The following is a 14,704-nucleotide window of genomic DNA, read 5'->3' as shown; positions in this document are numbered from 1 at the left end:
AAGGCAAATCTGGAAAAGCACCCTCTCCCCTCAGGCCAAATCCAGACTTTGTTAGAGAGAGTGCAGCCATGGCCCATTAGATGGAAAAGAAGTTTCCTGGGATATCACACCAGCAGGGTTTATTTGGAATTTGCCCTCTGTGGTGCTGGAGGAAGCATCCATGGGAAGGTGTCATGCCCCAGAACTCTGGAAAGTTACCAAGGGGGTGCCAGGGAGGTGGTTCATGAAGAAATGCTGCACCAGTAAAACTCAACTGCAAAGCCACCTGAGAGGATGTCACGTGAGGCTGGGTGCTGAGTACCACAAGAGCCATGAGCTGCAGGAGCCTGCCAAGGGAAGCATCAAAACCAAACCCATTGCCATGGAGTCTGTTCTGACTCATCATGACCCCATGTGTTACAGAGTAGAACTGCTCCATAGAGTTTTCTTGGCTGTAGTCTTTATGGAAACAAACCTTTCTTCTGAGGTGCCACTGGGTGGGTTCCAACAGCCAACCTTTCAGTTAGTAGTCAGGCACAAACTGCGCCACCCAGGGACCTAAGGGGATCATACAAGAATAAAAAAGAGAAGCCCCTTCTCTCTCCAGGACTTCTTTCGCACATTCTATTGATAAAGGTTAACATTATAACAGCTTACAAAGGAAAACTGTTTACAGGACCTCCTTCATTTTTGCAGAGCAGACAAGGAGATTTGGATCTGAGAGACAATAAATAACTGCTACAGATGTTTTGGTCCTATAGTCAGTAAAGAAGAATCAAAGGAGGAAAGTAGGAAAAATGCAAGAGAAAAATATGAGGATATAGGACAAATGTCTCCAAACTTCATGAGGCATTGGTTTATGCAGGTAGTGGCAGCCATATTCATTGGAAATTGTTCTGTGTTATGAATTGAATTCCCCCAAATATGTGTTGAAATCGTAACCCCTATTCCTGTGAAAGTAATCCTGTTAGGGAATAGGGCTTTCCTTGTTACGTTAATGTGGCTATAACAGTGTAGGATGTGTCCTAAACCTAATCACTTCTGAATGATAAAAAGAGCAGATTAGACACAGCTGAGGGCACATACTGGGGAAGACAGATGCCATGTGAGGAACACTACAATGAAGAAATCGACGCAGCCAAAACCCTGATTTGGAGGGCTTTTAGCCTCCAAAACAGAGAAAAATTTCTGTTCTTTAAAGCCAACTACTTGTGATATTTGTGTTACAGCAGCACTAGCTAAAACAGTCCAGATACACACAATTTTTATCACGACCTTTGAAAATATTAACTATAGTTAATAAGTCTAGGAGGCTTTGCGGTCTAAGGGGAAGAAGACATCTATGGTAGCAATGAAGGGAGTGAAAGGTGTTGTGTGTCGATATACTTCAAAGTTAGATCCAGAGGATTTCCTGATAGATTCAATGTGGGGCATGAGTAAAAAAAGGTACAAGAATAGCTCCAAGGGTTTGACCTGAACAACCAGAAGGTGAAGCTAGAATTGTCATTAACTAAAACGGGGAGAGATGTGGAGAGAACAGGTTTTGGAGAAAAATCAGGAGCCCTGGTGGTGCAATGGCTAAGCACTCAGCTGCTAACTGAAAAGCTGGCAGTTTGAACCCACCCAGCAGTTCCATGGGAAAAAGACGTGACCATCTGCTTCCATAAAGATTGAACCAAAAACCTGTTGTCGAGTCAATTCCAACTTGACAGTGATGCTGAAGGACAGAGTAGAACTCTCCCTGAGGGTTTCCAAGGCTTTAATCTTTACAAAAGCAGACTGCCACATCTTTCTCCCACGGAGCAGCTGGTGGGTTCAAACCTCTGACCTTTTGGTTAGCCGAGCGCTTAACCACAGCACCACCAGGACTCTTTCCATAAAGATTACAATCTAGTTCTGCTAGTTCTGACAGTTCTGTTCTGTCCCATGGGGTCACTATGAGTCAAAACTGACTCGATGGCACCTAACAGCAACAGTTTCAGACCCTTGAATTTGAAATATTATGTATCCAAGTGGAGATGGTGAATAGAATATTGAAGGTCTGACTCTGGATTTTGGGAGCAATATCTGGACTTCAGATATAAACCTGGGTGTTTCCAGAATATATAGGTGGAATTTAACGTCCTGAGACTGGATGAGAACACAAAGGGAGTGAATTATTAAATAATCTCCCAAACATTAATTTTAATGGCTGTAATTATTCCATAATATGGATGTGGCATGACTTACTGTTTGACGTTTAGATTGCTCCCAGTGTTTCACTATTCTGAAAAATATTATAACGAACAAACATCCTTGCTTTATGAGAAACTACTATTTTTATAGGTCCAAAACAGGCAGATGCCAACAACCCCATATGATTCAACCAAATATTGTTGATAATTCTTTCAATTCTTCATCCTGATGTGCACTATACTTTTATAAAAATAGATAATTTAAACGGAGCAATTACTCTCTGGGTTGCAGAGTCTAAAAATCACTCTAGTTAGAGCCAGCATGTGGGCCAGTTGTTCACCGTACTCCAATATAACAGAATCCTGGGTTCTATCATCTACTTACCCAGAACCCACATTCTTAAAGGTCCCAAAACTTTTCCTGGATTTCCAGCCTACATTCTATTAAAAAATAATAGCACTTCGAAATACATGAAGCAAAAACAGAATTGCAATGAGAAATAGGGAAATCCTCAATTATAGTAGGATATTTAAGCATCTCTTTCTCAGTAATTGATAAAGTAGACAGAAAATCATTAAAGACATAATCAAAAACACTCATTGCCGTCGAGTTGATGCTGACTCATAGCAACCCTATAGGGCAGAGTAGAACTGTCCCATAGGGTTTCCAAGGATGTAATTTTTACAGAAGCAGTCTGCCACATCTTTCTCCCGTGAAGCAGCTGGTGGATTTGAATCGCCGACTTTTTAGTTTAGAGATGAGTGCTTCACCACAGCCTAACCAGGGCTCCAGTAAAGACGTGGAAGACTTGAATAACAGTATCAACCAACTTAACCTAACTGACATCTGTAGAATACTTGCAGTGCTGTAAGTTGCTATTATATGGCACTCCTAGTCATGGTCTTGTAGCTCCCACTAGATGATTGGATTGGACTATGCAAATGAAGTGTCTGTGGCACACCAAGGAGATTGAACAGTTCTGATAATGCAAATATGTGCATGTAACTCTTATAGGGGATTGGTCTGTTTTGTTATCTTGGTAGGCTTAAAGGGAGCCAATTCCAGAGGTTGGGGAGGCAGCTCACCACCATCAAGAATAAGAGCCAGGAGTGGAGCATGTCCTTTGGATCCAGGGTCCCTGCACTGAGAACCTCCTAGACCCAGGAGCCAGCTGTAACACTGGAGATGGTGTGAGATGGTGAGAAGCGGTGGCAAGCACAGCAGAATCCAACAGCAGAGAAATGGCAGCAGCAGAACCAGACCACTGGCATGAGATGGTGCAATGGGCTTCCCAGCCCACGGAGAGAGGCAGCTACACTGGGCATTCCAACACAGAGAGCAAGAGAGCTGAGCACCTTCAGGCAAGGAGGCTTCCTGGCAGAGTGGAGTGCCTCTGGGCACTTATCAGCAGAACTAAAGAGCTTTGTAACACTTGACTGAGCAAGGGCCCAGGCTGGGAATGAGGCCCCGGTGGCAGCAGCCAGGAAGAAGCTGTCCTAATTCAAGAATAGTATCCTGAATTATTCCTGTTACCTCCAAGTTGATCCTGATCCTGAATTGTAACCTGTTACTTCCCTAATAAATTCCAGAATCATGAGTATGGTCTGTGAGTTCTGTGTATTCACCACAATGAATTATCGAATCCAGCAGAGAATGCCATAGGAGGGATGGCTGGTGTCGGAATTGGTAAAAAGGGTATGTCAGACCTCCACATAATAGGGATCAGCTTTAGGCTGATGGTGATTCTGATTGTCTCTCTTCCCCCTGAAGCTAGATGAGGTCTGATGCCATGCCATTTTTACGCTACTCCGTCTGACAACAACAGAGTGCTCATTCTTTCCAAGAACCTTTACCAAGGTAGACTGTATTCTAGGCCATTAAACAAGTTTCAATAAATTTAAAAGGATCCAAGTTATGATGTTCTCTAACTAGAATAGAATTAAATTAGAAATTAATACCAGAAATATATTTGAAAATCTCCAAATATTTGGAGTCAAAAATCGAATCAAGTGAAATTAGTATTTTGAACCACGTGAAAATAAAACACATCAAAATTTGTGGCATGCTTCTAAAGCAGCACTTAAAGGGAAAATTAATAACAATGAGTGCTTATGTTAGGAAAACGTTTCAAATCCATGACCTAAGAAACTAGAAAAAGAAAACAGAAAATAACATAGAGCAGAAATCAATGAAATAGAAAACAGAAAAACAATAGAGAAAATTAGTGAAACCACAAGGTGGTTCTTAATGAAATTCAATAAAGCAGATAAACCTCTAGCCAGGCTGGTGAAGAATAAAGAGAGATACAGGAATGAGAGAAGGGACAAACTGCAGATCCTACAAATATTAAAGGATAATAAGAGAATATTATGAAAAACTTTTTGGCAATATATTCAACAACTTAAATGAATTAAGTTTCTTAAAAATACAAACTACCAGAGCTAACTCAAAAAGAAATATATAACCTGAATGGCCTGTATTTATCTATTAAAGAAATTGAATTTGTTGTTACCATTCTCAAAAAGACAATTCCAGGTCCAGATAACTTCACTGGTAAATTTTACTAAGAAATTTAAAGAAAAAATAATAAAAATTCTACACAAACTCTTCTAGAAAATCAATGAAGAGGTAGTACTTCCTAAGCCATTCCATAAGACCAGCATTAAAACCAGACAAAGATATTACAAGAAAACAAAAAGACCAGTATCCCTCATGACCATATGTTTAAAAATTCTTAACAAAATGGGAGCAATTTGAATTCAACAATATTTAAAAATAACATCCCAACTAATTAGCATTTATCAAGAAATACAAAGTTGATTTAACATTCGAAAATCAAGTAATATAATTTACCACATTAACAGACTAAAAAAATAAAAACAAAACATAGTATCATCCTCAATAGAGGCAGAAAAAATATTTGACAAATTCTAACATTATAATGCTGGAAGCTGTGCCACCAGTATTTCAAATACCAGCTGAGTCACCCATGGTGGACAGGTTTCAGCAAAGCTTCCAGACTAAGGGTAGGAAACTAGAAAAAAAGATCTGGTGATTTACTTCTGAAAATTAGCCAATGAAAACTCTATAGATCACAAGAGAATATTGTCCAATATAGTACTGGAAGATGTATCCCCTTGATTGGAAGGCATTCAAAACACACAGTGGCCACAATGGACTTGAGCATACTAACTATGGTGAAGATAGCACAGAGCTAGTAATGTTTTATTCCTTCGAGCCAACTTGACAGCAAGTAACAATATGGTTTATTTAACCATTCCTTTTCCAGCTACTAACAAATAATGATGCATTCTACATTTTTATACAGGTCTTCTTTTGCAAAACAGTACATGTTTTACCAGAGTAAATATCAAAAAATGGAAGTGCTTGTTCATACCATTTGCACAGTTTGTATTTTCATCAATAATGTCAAATTCTCTGCAAAAAAAGATTTATACTCCAAATCACTGGTAAATTTTACTAAAAATTTAAAGAAAAAAATAATAATAGTTCTACACAAACTCTTCCAGAAAATCAGTGAAGAGGTAATACTTCCTAAGCCATTCCATGAGACCAGCATTAAAACCTAAACTATTATCATGATCCTTATTCATCCTGGAGCCCCGTTGATACAGTGGTTAAGAGCTATGGCTGCCAGCCAAAATGTTGGCAGTTCAAATCCACCAGCCGCTCCTTGGAAACCCTATGGGACAGTTCTACTCTGTCCTATAGGGTTGCTAGGAGTCAGAATGGACTCCACGGCAACGGGTTTGGTTACTTATCCTAGCCAAGGGCCCCACTGAAAGACCTGCCTTAAACCAGTCCTCAGAATTTCTTTCAATAAATGTCCAAACTTTGCCTTTCCCCCGAGACACTACTAAGACTCTGTCAAGTTAATGCTCTTCCTTACCATGCTAAGCAACAAACAGATTGTTCTGATACTTTAGGAAGCCAGCAGTCAACATTACTGATCATTTATATTTCCTCTTTTGAATTATTTTAGTAATCTTTGCCAGTTTCTTCATTTTTTAATGCGCATAAGCTTGTTTTTTATTTGTAGTTTAAAAACTATTTTTAAAGCTATTAACCCTTGTCCACCCTATATGATGTAAATATTTTCTCACTTTCCTTTTAATTTTTGGTGTTTTTGTTGCACAGAAATTTTTAGCTTTCAGTTATTTAAATGTTGTCTTTTTTTTCCCCCTTCCTTTAGTATAATGCTTAAGAAAACTGCTTCTGGTGCTATACTGCCTGCGTTCAAATCTCTGCGGCTTACTATTTGAGTGCCCTTGGGTTCCTCACTTAACTCTGTGACCTGGGTTTCCTCATCTATGCATTGTCTGTCTCTCCACAATGCATGTTAGCTCCAAGAAAGGAGGAATATTTGACTGTTTTATTTATTGCTGTATCCTCAGCTCTGGGAACAGTGCCTGATGCATAGTATGTAGATGCTAAAGAAATATCAAATAAATGAATGAATCTACAAAACTGCAGTGATAGTCTTATTTACCTCCTCAAAAAAAACTCACTGCTGTTGAGTGGATACCAACTCATAGCAACCCTATGGGACAGAGTAGAACTGCCCTATAGGGTTTCCAAGGCTGTAAATCTTTACAGAAGCAGACTGCCACATCTTTCTCCCACAGGGCAGCTGGTGGGTTTGAACCACTGACCTTTTGGTTAGCGGCTGAGCACTTTTACCACTGTACCACCACCAGGGTTCCTATTTACCTCCTAGGGTTGCTATAAAAAATTAATCTTTGTAAATTTTAGTTTAGAACAATTCTGGCATATGGTAAGAGCACAAGTAATGTTAACCAAAAAAACAAAATCTGCCTCTACGTTTAGTCTTACCCAAAAAATCTCCCACCCCTGCCACCTCCCTGCTGTTGGATAAATCATTCCCATCTTCTTCCTTCCTCCTCCCCACCTACCCCCATCGCAGATCTGCACCCTTGTTCCTCCTTTATAGCACTCACTTGTCAAAGAAGTTCTCAAACCTCTGGGCATCTTGAACCCCTTTGTGAATCAAGTAAAGCTATGGGCACCCTCCCCAGAAAAACACACCCATACACATACACACAAATTTTGTGTACAATTTCAGGGAACTCCTGGAACTCTGAATTAAATGGACATTAAAGTCAAAGACTTATAGCTTCCCAGCAGCAAGTCTCAACAGGTCACAGGAAGTTCCCAGAGCAGATCTTTACTGCTAGGGTCAGAGTCCAAACTGGGCGTCACCAATTGGAGCTCTTCAGAGATGCAAATTGCATCCCTCCCTCTGAGGAAGAGAACACCTATTGTTCCTTCTTGACTGCATTTTCAGGACCCACTCTTCATCCTAACTGGGGAAACATGCAGGGATGAAGGGGTTTTGAAGGAAGGTAGAAGAGGGAGGGGTTCTAAATGAAAGCTGAGGATTCCTGTAGACCCTAAGATCATTTATAAACTTCTGCAACCCTGCTAACCTGTGATTTATCTCATCTCAGTCTCCCAGCTAGTAATCAACCAAACTTTACTACCATAATGGCCTCTGCTCTTGTCTTCTGTGACAAGAAAGAGGGATAAAATGGGAGACTGTCCCACTGGCCTTTCAGGGGGGAAGAAAGACCAGCCAACATGCAGATGAAGAGCCCTGGGCCTCGAAACAAGCCTTGTGACTTCATGTAAGTTCTGTAACCTCACTAAGCCTTCATTTTGCCTTTAGAAGAATGACAATGGAAAAGACCTCATACTTTTGTTGAGAAAGTAAGGTAAACCACCGAGCATCTAGTAAGCACCCAATAATTGTTAGCTGTTTATTAATATTAAGAAGCACCTAGAAGGATGAATGTTACTTGCTTAACACAGCAGGCTGTGAGCCTGGGTTGTGCTAAACCAAAAAAAAAAAAAAAAAAAGACAGTTACTGTCAAGCAGATTCCAACAGAGTGAAGGAGCTAACCTGAGACTGATCGAGTACCTTCCAATATGTTTACCATGTATTTTCTTCTAGACGGTTCCTTGCTTCTTTTGTGCCCTAGAACTCCGCATAGCAGAGAAGTGCGCAGATCCTGAAAGGAAGGGGATCACATGTTCCCCCCCTCCTCTCTTCAAACCTTGTGTTAAGACTCCCTCCTGTAGGGACGGTTCTGTCATAGAGCCAAAATTATTGGACTCAGAGGACCTGAAAGATTAGTCCAGCCCTTCCCTCATTATTCTGATTACAAAGAGTCCCAGAGGAGATGAGATTTGCTCGAAGTCTTACAACTTCCTGGAACTAGAAACCAATCTAAAGACTTCCTAGCGGGTTTTCTTTACATTGCTATCAGGTTTACAGGGAGGCTTAGGATCTACTTTTGAAAAGGAAAGGAAAGCCATTTAAAGGAAAAATTATTTGGATTTGATAACTGCTATGGTCAGGATGTGGGTGATATAGTGTGTAACCTGCTCCTCTCCCCCCACCCCCAAAACAACATGAACAATTCTTATTTTAAATTGCTTTCTGAAATCATGAATTTTAGTGACTGCATCCTCTCAAGGGCTGGGAACGTACCTGTTCTGATTGCACAACAAAGTGCCTATGCAGAGTAGGTGCTTAATAAATATTTCCTACACGGATGACTGCATGAATGGATGCACCCCATTCCGTCATACTGATGTACCACAATTTGTTGTGCCAAACCCCACCTGGGAGGCATGAAAGTTCTTTCCAGTTCTTCTCAATTATGGCTCTGCAATGAATAGCCTTTGTTCATAAATCCTTGACTGCATCTCTTGATTATTTCCTTAGGATATTTTCCTAGAAGTGGGATTACTGAGTTGAAGGATATGTACATATTTAAGGCTCTTTATTCAGAACACCTCTAGCAGTGCAAGAATGAATCAGCCTCCCAGCAGGCTGGCCAAAACTGGATATTATCAGGCTTGATTTTTTCTTTTTTTTTTTTGGCATCTTGATAGAACAAAAATGATATCTTGTTTTTTTTGTAATTCTTTGGGGACTAATTAGATTGCAATTGGACTAATTTTGAAGAAACACTCTCAGGAGCCCAGAGACTAATGAAGCTAGACACATTTCTCCTCAGTGAGGTGAAACACAAAATACCAACTTGAAATCAAAGGACACCTATTGTTTGGTATGATTTAACCTGAAGATGTTTGAGCTTTGTTAGAGAGGCTTCTCCTGAGCAAGGGAGGGGGTTCTTGACTTTATTAGCATCTCCATGTTTATTATTTTCATTTCCTGATGAAGAATAAATCTTAAAAAACAAACGAAGACCCTCTATACTTATCTTTAAGGATGGCAGGAAAAGGGTGAAATGGAAATACTATTTCAACCAAAAGTTATGAAAGAAGGGGGTGGGGGCAAAGTGAAGAACTTGGAAGGATGGAGAAGATGGAAGGTAAGTCCCTGGGGGACTGCTGCAAGCCTGGAGGGGGAGTGTATGTACAAGAGGTCTGCAGAGGGCTCTGGAGACCAGACTAGAAAGGCTACTATTTGGTCCTGCAGCTTCCACAGCTATGGCTCCCCAAGGGCCTGAGAAGGGGCTGTTAATGGCCTTTGAAGGATCAAAGTTACACTGCTGGATACACAGGAGAGTAGTGAGAAAATGGAGGCAATGGTGCAGCTCACACTGAAGAATTGCTCTAGAAGTCATGAGGTTTACTGTTGTTAGCTGCCCCTGAGTCGACCCCTGGCTCATGGCAACATCATATACAACGCTGCCCTGTCCTGTGCCATCCCCAGGATCATTTAGGGTGTCTGGCATTTTCGAAGAGGTTAATGGTGAGTTGGAGAGCTTTACTTGGCTTTGAAACAATGAAGACTTCTCACCATTCAGAGCAAGGAAATGTTGCCCTGCTCTTCAGATTATCTACCTGGTTCTTTTATAAATCATACCCAGGAGGATAACAGATTTACAAATGTTTACAGACAATTTTATTTACTAATCTATCTCTCATTTACTCCCAACTAAATTTATAGTCCTAATTATAGTCATCAGCATTTTCTTGAAAATAAACACACAAGATGTGTTTTATAGTTGGTTTTTTTTTTTTTTAACTTTGTGGAGGAGTTTATTTTCTTGATTGCCTTAAATTTCCTATTAAATTCTTAAATTTAACAATCAGCTTCTAACAGTTTAGCAATCTATTAATTTTTCTGTCACTTCATTTCTTATAAAAGGGTTTAAGCCAAATATGAATCAGTGGTTCTTAGAAGTTTAGATGATTGATATTAAAACTTTTCCACACCTCAAAATCATTGAGGGCTTTAAAAAATACAGCTAGCGGCCACGTTGCAAACTGCCCTTTGTAAAGGGGCCTGGGGCAAAAATACAGAGGAAGATCTTCAGTCAACAGCCTGTGAGGAACTGAATCTTGCCAACAGCCGGAGTGAACTTGGAATGCAGTCCTCCACCAGTTAAGCCTTCAGATGAAACAGCATCCCCAGATGCCAGTGTAACTGCAACCTCGTGCAAGACCTTCAGCCAGGATGAGGCCGATAGCACGCCCGCCATCTTGAATAAGCAAGGGGTGGTACCTGCCATTCCTATGTGATTTGAGAACTAACTCCTTGCATGTGAGCTATCTCTGTATTAGGTAATGTAGGAACTAACCCACTGTCTTTAAGATATCTCCCTATTTAGGTATACTTCCAGTTCCGGCTCAGTTAAGAAAAACAAGAGACTGGGGTCTCACGACCAGTCAAAACTGATCCAGAACCAGGTTTGACCCGCCTGACATGTGCCTGACACCATGGGTCCCTTGGATGACCTGTTGACGTCAGAGGCCGAAAAACACACCCCCCGTCTACGCCCTGGACATGGGCAAAACACCATCTTTGTGGCCCCCCCTCTTAGACTGAGCAGGTGCAGAAGATTAGACCACCCCAGGAACGCCTTTATGGGCCAAACTAATCAGCAGGCTGACTCCACCTTGGGGCATCCCTGAAGACCCCAGACCCAATTTTACTTTACCCATATAAACCCCTCTGGCCATTGTTCAGGAGCCACCTTGGCGACACAAGTCCCGGTGGGCTCCTTTCCTTGGCCAACGAAATAAAGCCTGTTCTTCCGCTTTCACCGCTTTGTGTCTTCCTAGCAGAGCGGAGCACACCTGGAAGCATAGTCGGGTTACAAGGAGGCACCCAGCTAAGCCACACCCAGATTCCTGACCCAAAGAAACTGTGAGATGATAACTATTGTTTTTAGCTGCTACGTATTAATTTGTTAACCAGCAATAGATAATTAATATCACCGCTGGACGACGGCCCCTCCTCCACACTAGATTCAGTGCTTTTCTGCATTCTAGAGCAAATGGTGTTTCTACCTGTCATTCCCAGCACTTAGCCCTTGGTGTTATAATTAGGGACTTGAGTATATCTCTACTGCTCAAATTGTAGTTCTATAGGGAAAAGAAAGAGAAGAGAATATCACCATTTTCCCTTTCAAGACTGAATCTTTGTTCTGCTTCTGGCTACACTTTTATACACCCACAGTGTCAATAGTGGATTGCCCCAAAGCTCAGCTGCATCTCCAGGAAGGGGCTGAGGCCGGCTAGAGCCAAGCATCTCCCACCTCCCTCCACCTCCCTGGCCTTCACAGACACACACAGGGGTGGATTAACCAGTAAGCAAGGTACACACGGGCTTAATTGTATTTATTTACTAATCTGTAGTGCGCAATTTCACAAAACAGGTGAAATTGTGCACTACAGACTAGTAAGTAAGCGCAAGTAAGCCCGAGCATACCTTGCTTATTGAGTCATCTGTGCGTGACACACACTTCCGCACCCATTCACATACATGCAAACATACATGCACACGCGCACACGCTGCCAGACCCGCAGCCACCCTTTATTCCTGAGGAGAGTAGGTACAGTCACTCCTTCCTCCTTTTACACACACCCTCCAGCTATGCTTTTGTGGTTTCTCTGAATGAAAGTGGGGTGGTAAAGCAGTTTCACTCCGCCCAGCCTTTGAACCACTGAGTTTCCTCCACCTTTGTTTTCAGCCAACCTAGCTACACTAGCAGCACGCTGTCGTTAGTCTCTGCAAAACAAAAAAAAACAAAAAAAAAAAACCGAGCCCAAGTGCTTCCTCCTGCTTTTATTTTCCAGAGACTAAGCCCACAACACACTCAGTATCTCTGACCTAACCCTGCGTTCTAATTAAGGTGCTGCTTCTGGGTTCCTGGAGCACCCGAGGGTACCTCCCTCAGCTCAGGTAACTGGCTAACAGCACTGTCCTGGCGGTGGCTCTGGTTCCTGTTCCTGTACTTTGCTAGATGGAGGGCGGTGCCGGACCTCCTTCATGTCCGCCCTTTGTAACTCTGTGCCTGCCGCACACTGGTATAGCAGCCTCAGGTCCTCACCACCACCGAGGCAACTTCCCAAGCCTCTCCAGGGCTGCCGATGCACCAAGCCTCTATTGTGTCCAGGCAGGACGAATGAATGTTTGAGAGACACACCTGGGTATGAATACACCTCTGTCTATTTAAGGGAGAAGGCTTCTGTCCTCTATCCTACCCAGCACTCTCAGCAGTTTTCCTCTTGGCGCTTTCTCCTGCAATGGCTTTCTGCCCAGCTTTGACTGTTGCAAAGGAGGTTGTGCCCAACAACTGTGCTGCAGACATGTAATAGTGCGATAATGGGAAGGACGTGGATTCGGAAAGGAGATCTGCTTTCACATTTGAGTTTTGTCATTTATGCTAGTTGACCACGGTTGTGTTACCTGATCACCCTGTGTTTTAACCTCTGATTGAATCTGCTAAGAGCTAGTTCCAAAAATTGTTCTGAGATTAAATTAAATAAACCATTTCACACAGTAAGAAGTGTTTATTGAACACGGCATGTAGTAAGTGTTCAATAAATATTTCTCATTGTGTGTTTTAAAATGACTTTAACAAGTCTTGTAGTTTTTCACAGGAAATGTATAAAGCAAAAGATGATTTTGATGTGTAGATTGGCAAAACATCTCATTATTTTTTTATTTCTTTTTGATGAGAGGATGGAGTAGGAGAAGGTTGAGGGTGATGTTAGGGGCCTACTATTTTACTTGTTGTTAATCTGACTCGTTTGCCCCTGTTATTCTGGGTTAGTGCTGTAGAAGCCAGCTGCTCAAATGCCAGAGGAATGGATGTGCCTGAACCTGCCACTGACTCCCCGGTGGTAATGTGTTTTTCATGTTTGCGCTCAGGTCTCTGTGCCTCTGCTCTGGCCCTGCCACAGATGAAAGGGAAGCGCCCACACTGCTGGGAGCAGACGAATGGGATGGCTGACTTGCTGCAAACATTCTGCCTTTATCAGTAGGTATACACACTCTTATGGCCCACACATATCATTCCATTTCCAGGTCTCCAAACTCTTCATAAATTAAGCACTTCCAAGTTTCTTCTCGTTGCCCAGGTGGACACAGTGCATAGGATTCCAAGCCATAGATTTCAATGGTCATTTCAAATCAATCAAGTTTATGGTCTAATGTGTGCTACTGCCTGGCTCTAAGCATAATCTGAAGAGCCAAAACAGATCATGTTAGGATTTTTAGAAATTGAAATGAGCTACTGAAGTTTCAATACCCACAGAAAATCCATTATTCCAACATTTCAATTTTTCTTCAACAATGTGAAAAATTGTCACAGTTCTGTAAACCAAGGTTTAATCAAGAGCAAATAAAAATATGAATTCTGGAGTCTACGTATTAACTCCTTGATAACATAAACAGTAAGGACAAATATGAAAGAATATTTTGACAGTGAGAGGTAATCTGGCGTTTTATATAACTCATGTCAGCGCTTCAAATAATAATCCAAAGGAGTATCTTTCATCCAGTCTCTAGCAACAAAGTCTGAACTTGCTCTCCACCAGAGCCACTTAGAGTTGTTTGCCATTTTAAATGCTAAATACTAGTCATCACTTACAATAATTTGTATGGCACTTAAAGCAAAATAAAGATGTTAGCGGAGGAGGCTGGCTGGGTTTGCCTGGTTGCTCAGACAGGACTGTGTTACTTTATTCAGGTTATAACACCTAAGGTTCTCAGCTTTGGAGATCTCCGAGGCCCCTGCTTTGCTAGGGCAGCTGAAGTGATCACTCAGGCTCATGTTGGGAATTAACAGTAACCAAACTCCTGAGAGACTGATGTACAAGCCAGCTGCCAGTTTGTAGTCTGACAATTGAAAATACAACTACCAAAAGGATCAATTGGTCAGCACAATCTCCCTTGTGGGAAAGTGCATGTGGTACCAGTGGCGTGAGACAGTGAGAAAGGGAGAAGTTAAACTAGGATAACAGAAGTCAGAGACCAAGTGTTCTAAGTTTGGGATCATAGAAGTAGAGAAGACTTTCATTATGATGGCAAGGGAAAAGTGCAGGTTAAAAACCTGATAAAGTATATGAGGTTCACCTTTCAGCCAGGGAGTGGACAGCCCCATAAAACTAAATGGGACTAATGAGGCACAGCAGTCCAGGGACAAGGGCCAGAAGGCAGAAGGGGACAGGAAAGCTGGTGATAGGGAACCCAAGGTTGAGTAAGGATAGTGTTGATGTGTTGTGAGGTTGTTAACCATTGTC

This window comes from Trichechus manatus, unplaced genomic scaffold (genome assembly GCF_000243295.1).
Source record: "Trichechus manatus latirostris isolate Lorelei unplaced genomic scaffold, TriManLat1.0 scaffold00112, whole genome shotgun sequence".
NCBI classification, from domain to species: Eukaryota; Metazoa; Chordata; class Mammalia; order Sirenia; family Trichechidae; genus Trichechus; species Trichechus manatus.
Note: the sequence above shows the minus strand (reverse complement) of the source record.